The sequence below is a fragment of the Pseudophryne corroboree genome, chromosome 5 (assembly GCF_028390025.1).
Source record: "Pseudophryne corroboree isolate aPseCor3 chromosome 5, aPseCor3.hap2, whole genome shotgun sequence".
NCBI classification, from domain to species: Eukaryota; Metazoa; Chordata; class Amphibia; order Anura; family Myobatrachidae; genus Pseudophryne; species Pseudophryne corroboree.
The window spans coordinates 267,211,678-267,226,828 of NC_086448.1; positions in this window are offsets into that span (position 1 = coordinate 267,211,678).

Here is a 15,151-nt window from a genome sequence, read left to right on the forward strand (position 1 = left end):
ATTGTGGCTGTATATGCATACAAAATGCTACGTTACAGTGATTTCCAGGAATACACTGTAACGTAGCATTTCGTATGCAGATACAGCCGCAGTCACATACAGAATATAGGCATGCTGCATATCATTTTAATCAGCAGAATCTGCTTATGCCCCATGGCATTCCAAATGCCCTAGGCATTTGCCTGGTTTGCCTATGCCTAGGGCCGGCTCTGCCTGGGCCATGGGAGGGGCTACAGGTCAAGCGCCGCCTCCCCTATGCTTGACTTCCACCCAGGTTCTATGCAGCCTTTTTAAAACAGGTGTTAATACACCTGACCTGTGCTCCTAATGCCCTAGTATTCTAGTGGGGTCCCTGCTCAGTGAAAGTGTCCATGCCAGTGCCGCAGTTCACCTCTCTAGACTGCAGATGGAATGCGATTTCAAACTTACCTGCCCCCCAGTGATAGCCTTGTGATCCCCGGAGGATCACAGAAGTGCCTTGTCCCATGAACGTAACCACGCAAGTACCCAGGCAAGCCAGCGGGAGTAAGCGGCACTGCGTGGTTGGTGATTAGACTTACAGCGCTGCCAGCCCTTGTTGAAAAGTTCATTCTGAAAAGCTTTCAGGGCTGCCTGCTCCGCCCTCCTGTTAAGTGACCTGCTACTGCAGGCACCAACTACAAAACTGAACTCACAGTGCCTGGAGGTAGGGATGGCCATCGACCATCGATGTTTTGAAATCATCAATGGTCTATGACCGATGGTAACTACTTTTACCATCGATGGGGGAGAACCAGATGGTTTCCCGCCATCGTTGTTAAAAAGTTATCAAATATATTTTTCTTAGTCTTTCAGGGAGTCAGGGACACTGAGCATAGCTCCGCCTCTGACACCCACAAAGCCATGCCCCCGGTCCTGATTGGCCCACGACTCACTCAACATCAAAGTAAGGGTGACCATCGATGGTCAAAACTATTGATGGTTCCCTCTATCAATGTTATCGATCGATGGTACCATCAATGGATAACCCACCGATGGCCATCCCAACCTGGAGGTGGGGTTATAAAGGAGGGCCCCACTGCATCCTGGGACAGCTAAAGCTTTAACCTGTTGGTGCCCTGGATTCAGATCCATCTCTACACCCCGATGTTTCACAGTGGAAACCTTATGTACCTTGTTACAGCAATAGTATATTTAGTACACAGGAATCAAAAAGGATTGAGATTACCTAAAGGATAAAAAAAACGATGATATGATAGCCCGGCTGTCGGAATACCGGAGGCCAGCATACCGGCGCCGGAATGCCAGCAGCGGGGTGAGTGCGTGCCACGCTATTTATTCTCCCTCCACAGGTGTTGTGGACACCCCAAGTATGCTGAGCGCAGGGATCCCGACAGACGGGATATCGAATGCCTCCCTAAAAAAGGGGTAGACAAGATGGGCCAAGTGGTTCTTATCTGCCGTCAAATTCTGTTTCTGTTTCACTCAAAATGTCTTCAATATAAACTAAATATAGATACAAAAAGGAGAGAAAGAATGGCCCTCATTCCGAGTTGATCGGTCGCAAGGCGAATTTAGCAGAGTTACACACGCTAAGCCGCCGCCTACTGGGAGTGAATCTTAGCTTCTTAAAATTGCGACCGATGTATTCGCAATATTGCGATTACTAACTACTTAGCAGTTTCAGAGTAGCTTCAGACTTACTCTGCCTGTGCGATCAGTTCAGTGCTTGTCGTTCCTGGTTGACGTCACAAACACACCCAGCGTTCGCCCAGGCACTCCCACCGTTTCCCCGGCCACTCCTGCGTTTTTTCCGGAAACGGTAGCGTTTTCAGCCACACGCCCCTGAAACGCCGTGTTTCCGCCCAGTAACACCCATTTCCTGTCAATCACATTACGATCGCCGGAGCGATGAAAAAGCCGTGAGTAAAATTACTTTCTTCATAGTAAAGTTACTTGGCGCAGTCGCAGTGCGAACATTGCGCATGCGTACTAAGCGGATTTTCACTGCGATGCGATGAAAAATACCGAGCGAACAACTCGGAATGAGGGCCAATGGTAGGAGTGATATTTATGGAGCCATAACTACAACTAAGGTAATAAAAATATTTCTACGTTTAAAAGTATAGTGTATAATGTTATATGTAATTATTCCTGTCTAAGTTATGATTTGATCCTGTGAAGCATACCTGCAGAAGTGTTCCAGTCTAATAAATCAGCATTTGTTTATTTAAAACTGTGTGATTATTGGGTCTGGGGTCAGGTGGCCTTCACCTCTCTGCCAGGGAAGAAAAAGAAAACTAACCTACTGCCGTGAACAGGGGTGTAGTGAGGGTGGCTCCAGTGGAGCGCGAGCTCCGGGTGCTAGAAAAGTTTGAGGGCGCCTAGCCGCCTGCACCCCTCCCTCCGTCCACTATACCGCGGTCCGCTGTACAGGCAGCTGCAGAGCAGGAGAAGGAGAAGCAGAAGGGCGCACACTGACTCGGAGACTATGTAGGGAACAGGGCAGGTCATAGGCGACAGCAGGAGACACTGACAGCCAGCACATGCCGGAGCTCTGCTGCCCTCTTTATATGTCTCAATGTCTGCGTGCAGCAGGGTTACTTCTGTTCTTCTACACTACTCTCTGCCCCAGCTGCTGCAGCACCTTTTTCTGCCCCGGCTGCTGCAGCACCTCTCTGCATTAAAAGCTGCAGATTAACATGTATAAGAGGCTCTACTGTGGTGTAAAGTGTATAAATGGCTCTACTGTGACATAACATGTATTAGGGGCTTTACTGTGTTGTGTAACGTGTATAAGGGGCTCTACTATGTGGCGTAAAGTGACTAACGACACTATTTTGGTGTAATGTGAATAACGGACAATACTGTAAGGTGCAATCTGAATTGGAACTATTCTGTGGCCACACCCATTTCCCATGAAGCCAGGCCCCTATATTTTTGTTGTGCGCCTTAGGTGCATACTGTCCCTATTTTAAACATGGGGAAACTTTTGCCCTGAGATCCACAAGGTCTAGAACCGACCCTGTCACCAATTTGGGATTTTTAAATATTTTTTCTTTTCAAATGTAACATGCCCACATTTCAATACAGGGTAAGGGGTGCCGAAACATACCCTTGCTCCGGGCACCATGACACCTAGCTACACCTCTGGCCGTGAACCTGATATTTTAAACCTACCCAATCCACCTGGTCATCATTGATGAGTGTCACAGACATATCACAGTCTCTTATTGTCATACCTCACTGAAATCAATCCTTCTAAAGATGACAAGTGGAGAAGTTGCCCCTAGCAACCAACCAGCTCTTAGGTATCATTTATCAAGTACATGCTATAAAGGGCGGTATAATGGGGGCCGTGGCCTCAACATGGGTGGGAGGCATTAAATAGTAGGAGCAGAGCTATGATGGTGAATTTCAGTGTGAATCGCCCTCCCTGGATCTCCTACTTTCAAGGACAGCTGAGAGGTTTGGGGAGGTAGGGGGGGGGGGGGGGGGCGCGGTGCAGGGGGGTGACTCTGGCTCCAGAAGACTTGCCTGCCCTTCTGGGGGGGCCTGGATACCCACCCAATTTTTGGGAGCCTCCCGGACAATTCTGGAGTGTAGGCAAGTGTTCCCATGGGTCACGCAGCCGGCCAATTGTGACGGGGAAGATTCGATACACAGGACGCAGTTGGATCAGTAATGCAGCAGGAGGTGTGGTCATCACAGTGAGGGGCGTGGCTGGTGATCTCATGAGGAATGGGGGCAGAACCGGCCAAAGTTACCGGCATTGCTAGGCAGGGGCGGGCCACGATTACGTGATTTGCGTCATTAGACCACCCCTGGCTGACTTGCCAACTCTTCCTGGAGACTGGGAGCACCACGCGATTTTTGTGAGCTCTCGGCTGTCTCGGGAGATTAGGCAAGTATGCGTCTAATGCTTCATTACCATATTAGTATTATCACTGCTGTTTCTATGTAAGCATCAGCGATAGCATCTCCAACCACATCTGAATCAGCCCCACTGTGCCATGTAGTGATTTTCTGATAGGGGCCCAGTAATGCCACTCTGGGCTCCCAGACCCTTAGCTGTACCCTCACAAGCAGTCACTGACCATCAGCCTGTATAATGGAATCAGCTGATGCAGAAATATCAGGATTAACCCAAAAAGAAAATGTAAGAAACGGGTTGGGTACGAGTGACTGGCGGTTGGGATCCCGGCAATCAGCATACTGACGCCAGAATGCCAACAGGGGGGCGAGTGCAACAAACTCCCTTGTGGACTCGCTGCGCTCACCACACTGCGGGCTCGGTGGCTCGCTGTGCTCGCCACATGTTCTATTCCCACTCTATGGGTGTTGTGGACACTCACAAGTGGGCATAGTCCTGGGCCACCTGCCGGCATTCAGGTGGCCGGGATCCCAGCATTAGTATGCTGACCGCCAGGATCATAACTACATCCCTAGAAACAACCAGTAATATTTTTTATTGCAGTGACTGAGTTGTGAAATGAACTATCAATTGTAAGTACGATTTCAGTACTATGTACAATATGACACTGACTGACATACTGTACTGTTTAGTCCTGACTATAGTGCCACTGAGTAATAACAATACTGAAAAGGCATTCATACTGTATAAACTATCAGAAGCGAGTCCAAGAGACGTGAATGTCATGCATAATCAGGACTCACAGACAGAAAAGCAAAATAAAATAGTACAAAAAGCAATTACAAGAGTTTCCATATTGTTTCCATATTGCGCATGTTCTGCTTATGAATGTTGCATGGCTCTTTCTTGTGCAAATGTGGAGAATAAAAGTTCTAACTTAAGCAATGAAATCCTTTTTTCAGAACTGGTGTGGATCATTAGATCTACATTAAAAAGGTCTACAGTCAATAGATCGACCACTAATGGTTAACGGGCATTTAGTCGACAGGGTCAAAAGGCCGACATGGAAATGGTTGACACAAAAAAAAAGGTTGACACCATTATTTTGGGGGTGTTTTGTCACTTTTCTGCCACAAAAAAATCCCCATTAGTGTACTGCGTCCCCTCGCCTGGCACGCTTCGCTCGCCAATCTTCGGACAAGGGGCCTAATTCAGACCTGATCGCAGCAGCAACTTTGTTAGCAGATGGGCAAAACCATGTGCACTGCAGGGGGGAGGGCAGATATAACATGTGCAGAGAGAGTTAGATTTGGGTGTGCTGTGAAATCTTATTTGCAGTGTAAAAATAAAGCAGTCAGTATTTATCCTGCACAGAAACAAAATAACCCACCCAAATCTAATGATGCCCATACACTTATGAGATAATCGGTGCTATCCTTCGATTTCGACCACATCTGTGAGAGAAATCGAAGGATTGTATGCACATTTTAGGTACCTTGAGATGCGATGCGCTGGCACGCCGCTCGAATAGGGTAGTGGACAAGTGGAATAGCCTCCCACCGGAGGTGATAGAGGCTAAGACAGTAGAGCAATTTAAACATGCATGGGATAGACATAAGGATATCCTTACAAAGAAATAAGGATCAAATAAGGTTAGAGATAAAAAATAATGTAAAAAAAAAAAAAAAAAAAAGGCAGACTAGATGGGCCGAGTGGTTCTTATCTGCCGACAAATTCTGTTTCTACGTAATATTGCGTCTCAGGATATTATGAGCTGCACTTAATATTTCTAGCATCGCAGTGCGATCGCATGTGGTTTTAAACCCACATGAGATATTTCGCAATGCGATGTGCGATAGGCACCCACCGGGAGCGTCCGGAGGCCGCTCCCACTCAGCGGTGACATGGCCATCACGTGATTACCATGCGATCTATCGCATGATCGCATGGTAATCACTTTGGCAGCTCAGGTGCGATTTCATATCGCAGGGCATCGCACAAGTGTATGGCCAGCATAACTCTCTCTGCACATGTTATATCTGCCCCCCCTGCAGTGCACATGGTTTTGCCCATTAGCTAACAAATTTGCTGCTGCGATCAGATCTGAATTAGGCCCTAGGTTACTATTCCCAGTCGTAGTCCATGTGCATGGTAAAGTTTGAAAAAATTTAATTTAAAAACAAAACAAAAAAAACCCTTATGTTGAACATATGTATGTCAACCATTGTCATGTCGACCTTTTTAATCTGTCAACCTTTTGAACTGTCTACCTTTTACATGTCAACCTTCTGACCTTGTCGTCCTCTTGATCCTGTCTACCTAATGCACGTCAACCATTAGTGGTTGATCTACTGACTGTAGATCTTTTTAGTGTGGATCTATAGACTGGATACCATTCAAAACACAAATATTAGTGTATTTGTACAGAGGCATTATGATGAGGGGCTTGGAGCTGAAATGCCAGCGGTCAGAATACAGACCATTCTTTACTGCAGCCTAACCCTAACCAACCCCCCCTCCCCTTATCCCCTGCAGCCCAACCCTAACCCTCCCCCACCCCGCATCTTAACCCTATCCCTTTCTGGGGGTGCCTAACACCTTCAGCAATGGACGCAGGCTCACATTTGTACGCAGCTGTTGCGTCGATCTGGTCTGTGCGTGTGCACCGGTCATAGTGCGTGTGAAACGGAAGCATGTCGCAAGCAGGGAATTTAGGGGGCAGGGTCGGCACAGGGCATGCTGCCGTCCTGTAACAGAACTGGTGTCTGCTTCATGGAGCAATTCAGATGCTTCAAGCCACTTGGGTACTTACCAGCTGCACATTGTGTCCATTAACTTCAATACATTTCTATTATGTGCAGGCCCGGCGACAGGGGGGGTCAAAGGGGACAGCCATCCCGGGCCCCAAGGTTCGGGGGGGCCCCGAGGCTCAGAGACATACAAAACGGAGCAGCGGCACCTTTGATTTGCATGCTGGCCGGTCACTGTCTGCTACACAAACAATGAAGCCAATTGGCTAAAGTAATCCCCCGCTACGGCAACCCGCCACCGCGACCTCCTCCCCATCAACCCGCGGCAACCCCAGTTAACACATACATGCGGTGCATGCGCCATGGGAATGAATGATGGCGCTATTCTGGCATCATTACACGAGAAGCTGACTGTGCCCGTGCCGACTCTTCTGACCTACTCCCTGTCTCCAGCGGCTAGCGAAGAGCAGAAGGAGAGACCGTGCTTGCAGCGCAATCTGGCTGCAAGCAGAAGAATCTGGCTGCAGTATCAGCAGCACTGCATTTCTCACCCCTGGGAGGGGTACACTTGTGTGGTATTTAAGTGTGTATATTTAATTTTATTCTAATGTGTGTGTGTGTATGTAGATAGATAGGTGTGTGTGTGTGTGTGTGTGTGCATGCGTGCGTATATATATATATATATATATATATATACACACACACACTAGGTGATTCATCGCTACATATATATATTACCAAATCTTTCTTGGCTTAAATTTCAGCAGAAAATGGTTGGGCGGGAGGGGCCCCCAGAGACTTAATTGTACCGGGCCCCAAGATTTCTGTTGCCGGCCCTGATTATGTGGTGTGATTTTTAGCATTTTCTGTACTGACAGTAAAACATTGCCACCAGTCTCAGTCTAGGCTCACCTCAGCCAGGTACTACAAGAAGAGGCAGCCGCAGCTCCAGTTTTGCAAAGGCGACTGACCATGAATATGTCGCTGATATGTGTTTTAAACAATAAAAATTGCAGTTAAGTTTCAGATCTTGTTCTTGATTTAGGCTCAAAGGCATTTTCTTACTGAATTCCACTACGTTGCAACCTGCAAATGTATTCATTTATTTTGTATGGGTGTTAGATGATCAATCTATTATTTTTGTTATCTAGGGGCATATTCATCATGAAAAAATTCCTGCCGGCCCGCTGAAGTAACCTGTGCAGCCCCCTAATGTTAAATACAATACTTTATGCCAGGGCCGTAACTACGTGTGTGCCAAGTGGGCTTGGCACACAGCGCAGTTGCCATGAGGGCGCACGGCCAGCAGCATGTAATGAGTCAAATTGACTCATTACATGCCGCCTCTGAAGTCCGTGCCGTGCGCTGCAGCCGCGCTGGAGGAGAGAGAAGCGCCGGAGGCAGCTGAGAAGGAGGAGGAGGGAGGGGGACTGGAGCCGCAGCAGCGCTATTTCATTGGTAGTAAGCGCCGCTGCAGCATCCCCCTCTCCTTCTGTATAGGCTGCCCGGCGCTGCTGTGGATGCTGGGATGCGGTTCCTCCATCCCAGCATCCACAGCAGCGCCAGGCAACCAATACGGAAGGAGAGGGGGATGCTGCAGCGGCGCTTACTACTAATGACATAGCGCTGCTGCAGCTCCAGTCCCCCTCCCTCCTCCTCCTTGTCCGATGCCTGCACACTGCACAGAGGGAGCAGGGCCGTTTCTAGACAATTTGGCTCCCAGTGCGAGATTTCAAAATGCGCCCCCCCCCCCTATTGCTCTAAAAAAAAAAAAAAAAAAGTGTGCCCCCCCCATATAGCCATAAAAAGAAAAAGTAGGCGCGCGCGCTCCCGACAAGGGTGTGTGGCCTGATTAAAATGGGCGTGGTCTCATTAAAGTGGGCATGGCCTCATCTGATATCATCACACCCACCACAGTACGGAAAAAATAAAAATAAAAAAGTCCCCTTTTTACACATTACAGCAGGCAAGTGTCCCCATATTACACAGCGCGGCAGGCAGGTGTCCCCATTTTACACAGCGCGGCAGGCAGGTGTCCCCATTTTACACAGCACGGAAGGCTGGTATCCCCATTTTACACAGTACGCAGGCAGGTGCCCCCATTTTACACAGTACGCAGGCAGGTATCCCCATTTTACAAAGTGCAGCAGGCAGGTATCCCCATTTTACACAGCGCGGCAGGCAGATATCCCCATTTTACACAGCACGGCAGGCAGATATCCCCATTTTACACAGCACGCCAGGCAGATATCCCCATTTTACACAGCACGGCAGGCAGATATCCCCATTTTACACAGTACGCAGGCAGGTGCCCCCATATTACACAGTACGCAGGCAGATGCCCCCATATTACATAGTACGCAGGCAGATGCCCCCATATTACACAGTACGCAGGCAGATGCCCCCATATTACACAGTACGCAGGTAGGTGCCCCCATATTACACAGTACGCAGGCAGATGCCCCCATATTACACAGTACGCAGGCAGATGCCCCCATATTACACAGTACGCAGGCAGGTGCCCCCATATTACACAGTACGCAGGCAGGTGCCCCCATATTACACAGTACGCAGGCAGGTTCCCCCATATTACACAGTACGCAGGCAGGTGCCCCCATATTACACAGTGTGGCAGGCAGGTATCCCCATAGGCAGGTGCCCCCATATTACACAGTGTGGCAGGCAGGTATCCCCATAGGCAGGTGCCCCCATATTACACAGTGTGGCAGGCAGGTATCCCCATAGGCAGGTGCCCCCATATTACACAGTGTGGCAGGCAGGTATCCCCATAGGCAGGTGCCCCCATATTACACAGTGTGGCAGGCAGGTATCCCCATAGGCAGGTGCCCCCATATTACACAGTGTGGCAGGCAGGTATCCCCATAGGCAGGTGCCCCCATTTTACACAGTGCGGCAGCGGCAGGCAGGTTTCAAGCTGAGGAGAAGGAAGGGGGAGAGGGGGGGAGAGAGAGAGAATACTTACGTCTTCCCGCTCTTCGGTCCCGCCGCCTCACGTCCCGCGCCGGCCGCCTCCTCCTTCTTGCTTCTCCTTCTCGCCTCTCCCGAGCGCTCCTGCTCGGGGGGCGGGGCTTTGCGGAATGACGCGTTTGCGTCGTGACGTCACGACGCAACGCGTCATTCCGCGAAACTCCGCCCCCCGAGCAGGAGCGCTCGGGAGAGGCAAGAAGGAGTAACTAAGTGCCGCGGCGGGCGCCCCGTGCAGTTGCACGGCTCGCCCGCCCCTAGAAACGGCACTGAGAGGGAGATGCATACTTGCCTACCTGACCCTCTCCATGAGGGAGAAAATGCTCTGTTCCTGGTCTTTCCTGGTAATGTATGATTGCCATCACCTGTGGTGAAACACCTTTCGTATCAATTACCTAGCTCACCACAGGTGATGGCAATCATACATTACCAGGAAAGTCCAGGAACAGAGCATTTTCTCCCTCATGGAGAGGGTCAGGTAGGCAAGTATGGGGAGATGCCAGCACGAGGAGCCTGTCAGCGGGGAGAAGGTAAGTATATCCCTCTCTCTCTCTTTCTCTCTCTCTCTCTCTCCCTCTCTCTCTCTGGGGGACACCGTCTGCCATAATGTGTAAAAAGGGGTCCTGGCTGCCGCAATGTGTAAAAAGGGGTCCTGGCTGCCGCAATGTGTAAAAAAGGGTCCTGGCTGCCGCAATGTGTAAAAAGGGGGACTGGCTGCCGCAATGTGTAAAAAGGGGGCCTGGCTGACGCAATGTATAAAAAGGGGTCCTGGCTGCCGCAATGTGTAAAAAGGGGTCCTGGCTGCCGCAATGTGTAAAAAGGGGGACTTGCTGCCGCAATGTGTAAAAAGGGGGACTGGCTGCCGCAATGTGTAAAAAGGGGGACTGGCTGCCGCAATGTGTAAAAAGGGGTCCTGGCTGCCGCAATGTGTAAAAAGGGGGCCTGGCTGCCGCAATGTGTAAAAAGGGGGACTGGCTGCCGCAATGTGTAAAAAGGGCCGCAATGTGTAAAAAGGGGGCCTGGCTGCCGCAATGTGTAAAAAGGGGGCCTGGCTGCCGCAATGTGTGAAAAGGGGGACTGGCTGCCGCAATGTGTAAAAAGGGGGACTGTCTGCCGCAATGTGTAAAAAGGGGGACTGTCTGCTGTAATGTGTAAAAAGGGGGACGCTGTCTGCTGTAATGTATAAAAGGGGCTCTACCTGGTGTAGTGGCGCTACTGTGCAGCGTAATTTGAATAATGGAGACTACTGTCACCGTAGTATGAATTTCTATTATTTTGTGGCCACGCCCCTTCCCCATGAAGCCACGCCCCTATATATTTTTCACGCGCCTACGGCGCGCACTGCCCCTGTCTTGCATGGGGGGGGGGCGCCAATGTCGTTTCTTGCACACAGCACTAAAATGCCTAGTTACGGCACTGCTTTATGCTTCAACATGAAATACATCTACAAAGTAGAAATACAATCCATTTTGTACTCAATTTTCCTTATTACAGGGTTGAGTATCCCTTATCCAAAATTCAAAATCCCACATGTGTAATACAATATGTTTTCACAGGAAAAAAAAATGTAAACTTCAGTTTATAAGTATTTTTTTTTTTTTTTTGGTTGAATCACATTATTATGACCACCTCCTACATTTGATGTTGTGTGCTGGCTTGGTGCTGTCATGTGTTAAAGGGGCAATTTATCTGAGGTACAAAAATGGTGGCTTTCAGGTCAAGGGTGGCAGTATTTCTGAAACAGCACAGTTTATAAACTGACTGCGTGCTGCTGTGGTGATGGTGTATTGTGACTGGACAAATGGCACCATTGCAAATAACCGACGTGGAAACTGCGGAGCACCACGTTCCATTGATGTGAGAGGTGAATGTCGGCTACAAAGGTGTGTGAGGGACGACCGACACACCACAGTGGAGCAGTTCACCGTAAGAATGAACCTGGGGGCTACCAGACGTGTGTCTAAAATGACAGGTGGTTTTGCCTTGTAAATGATTGACACTTTTAAAATATGGCCATTCTCGACCAACATTTCATACCTCTGGCAATATTATCATCTGTATCAGTATTATCTGATACTTAAGTCTGGTAGAAGTACTGTATGTTAGCATAGTGCACTTATTAATGTGGTGTACACAACTCAAATCCTGTAAAAGATAGCTATATCCTCCATACTTTTTAATGACTATTATTTCTTTCTTTCTTACTTACAGTTTTAAGCACCTTATATTAGAGATGTGCACCGGAAATTTTTCGGGTTTTGTGTTTTGGTTTTGGATTCGGTTCCGCGGCCGTGTTTTGGATTCGGACGCGTTTTGGCAAAACCTCCCTGAATTTTTTTTGTCGGATTCGGGTGTGTTTTGGATTCAGGTGTTTTTTTTTTCAAAAACCCAGCTAAAACAGCTTAAATCATAGAATTTGGGGGTAATTTTGATCCTATAGTATTATTAACCTCAATAACCACAATTTCCACTAATTTCCAGTCTATTCTGAACACCTCACACCTCACAATACTATTTTTAGTCCTAAAATTTGCACCGAGGTCGCTGGATGACTAAGCAAAGCGACCCAAGAGGGCGGCACAAACACCTGGCCCATCTAGGAGTGGCACTGCAGTGTCAGACAGGATGGCACTTAAAAAAATTGGCCCCAAACAGCACATGATGCAAAGAAAGGAGAAAAAGAGGTGCACTGTGGTCGCTGGACAGCTAAGCTAAGCGACACAAACACTTCAATATCACAGGAATTATTTGTTCTAATCAATGTTATTATTGGTCCAAATCACTGGAAGAAAATGACAAAATCACTGGAATTATTCGTTCTAATCAATGGTATTATTGGTCCAAATCACTGGATGAAAATGACGAAATCACTGGAATTATTTGTTCTAATCAATGATATTATTGGTCAAAATCACTGGAAGAAAATGACAAAATCACTGGAATTATTCGTTCTAATCAATGGTATTATTGGTCCAAATCACTGGAAGAAAATGACAAAATCACTGGAATTATTCGTTCTAATCAATGGTATTATTGGTCCAAATCACTGGAAGACAATGACAAAATCACTAGAATTAGGAAGAATTGGGATTATGGAGACATAATGTTTTTGAATATAAATCCTAAAGCATGTCAGCGTCCGGAGTCTTACCGGTACGCTGGGGCCGCGGGGCTGGCTTCCTTGGCGATGTGCGGGCAGCGGCAGATGTGGGCTGTTGCGCCGGATCCATGGACAGCAGTAGCGGCGGTGAGGGGGTCCGCTCTTGGCGGCGGCGGGACGCCGCTACAGCGGGTCGCTCTTGCTGAGCCGTTGCTTGGAGACCAGGGGCAGTGAGCAATGTGGCTTTGCAAAAAGGTCTGCATTACTGGGCGCCGCCATGTTGGAGACCAAGTTTTAAGCATAGTTCCTGTTTCCTGTTTCTTCCAGCCAATCCAGGGGAAGCTCTACCTATAAAAGGGGGCTGGTTTAGGACAGGGACGCCAGTGCTTCAAGTTATAACCCTGTTGTAGGTGCTTTAGCCTGTGCTCCCAGGATTCCTGCTGTATTCTGGTTCCTCCTGATCCTGCTTGGTCGGTTCTCTGTTGCTGCTACAGCCCTGCCGTTTCTAGCCTGCTACTGCCTGTGGAAGCGCTGCTGGAAAACCCGGTCCAGTAAGACTCTTTGGACACAGTCGGCCCCGGTTCTTCTGCCTCGTCTTTCAAGCCACACTCCACAGATCTCCTTCACCATCCACGCCTTTGTACCACCGACCATAGCCTGCAGATTATTATCTTCAGCCTCGTTTAACAAACCACAGTCCACAGTCCTTGTCCCCAGCCACGTCTTCAACCACCATCCACAGCTCCACAGTTCATCATCTACAGTCTCGTCTTTCAAATCACAGTCCACAGTTCTTCGCTCCCTGCCACATCTTTAACCATCGTGCTCCAGCCTCGGTCCTCTACCTCAGCCCTGTACATAATAAATACTTTCCATTGACTCTCAAACCCCGCCTACGTTCTTCATTGCTCCGTGTCCCATGCGAAGGAACTATATCCATCCCCCTCATCTGGTACATTCACAGCCTGCTACCTCCTCGGGCAACTCTCAGCTGCTGGATCCTCAAACTTTGCTAGACATGAGAAAGCAGGCAGTGTATTAGAGCAAAAGAGTGCAAGAGACCAGCCATGCAGTTTCTGAAATATTATGACAAAATGTTACTGTATTTCATAAGCACTCATTCCTAACTCTGCTAAGTACTGTTTGGTATACTGTATTTGGCTTCCGTGAGGTAGTTGTCCATTATTTCAGCTTCCATTGACCTTTTTGAAAGCGGTAGAAGTTATCGATTCTTTTTTTTTTCCCCCTATTTTTAATTTTCTCCTGCATAGCCCAGTAAAATGTTGCAATGTTAAGTATTGACTTGTGCCTTCTGGGGGTCCACTTCTTCACCAAACCCAGCCAAATCTCATCCTAACCCTGTGTTCCACGTTCTCTATGTACCCCATCTGTGTCACCCATGTCTATCTACCCCTCCCCTTTAGATTGTAAGCTCTCACGAGCAGAGCCCTCTTCCCTCATGTGCTTATCCTTTGTCTTACTTTAATAATCTTCAACTGTACCACATCCAGCAGTCTTCTGCCACCTGATATTTATTCCAGTGTCATCTGCTGATGTAACTATGTGTATTTACCCTGTACTTGTCCTATACTGTCATCAACTGTAAGTTGCTGTTTTCCTGTTTGATTATTTATGTACTCTGTAATTGGGCGCTGCAGAACCCTTGTGGCGCCATATAAATAAAGGATAATAATAATAATAATATAGGGTGTATAATCCCCAGGTGTATCTCACACATCACACAGTACAGTATATAGGGTGTATAATCCCCAGGTGTATCTCACACATCGTCGCTCAGTACAGATTACAGGATGTATAATCACCAGGTGTATAACACAAGTTGCACAGTACAGTATACATACTGGTCACAACAATGCAGCAGATATTGAGCACTGATCAGGATACTAGAAGTGACACAGAGCTGCAAGATAGAGCAATGGCCTACTGTACTGTACTATATATGTATACTGCTGGTCACCAAAATGCTGCACTGTCCTACTATATACTGCTCACAATAATGATGCACAGATATGGAATGGATACTTGCAGTGACACAGAGCTGCAAGATACAGCAATGGCCTACTGTACACAACTATATACTGTTGGGTCACCAAAATGCTGCACTGTAATACTATATATACTGCTCACAAAAATGCTGCACAGATATGGAATGGATACTTGCAGTGACACATAGCTGCAAGATACAGCAATGGCCTACTGTGCACAACTATATACTGTTGGGTCACCAAAATGCTGCACTGTAATACTATATATACTGCTCACAAAAATGCTGCACAGATATGGAATGGATACTTGCAGTGACACAGAGCTGCAAGATACAGCAATGGCCTACTGTACACAACTATATACTGTTGGGTCACCAAAATGCTGCACTGTAATACTATATATACTGCTCACAAAAAATGCAGCACAGATATGGAATGGATACTTGCAGTGACACAG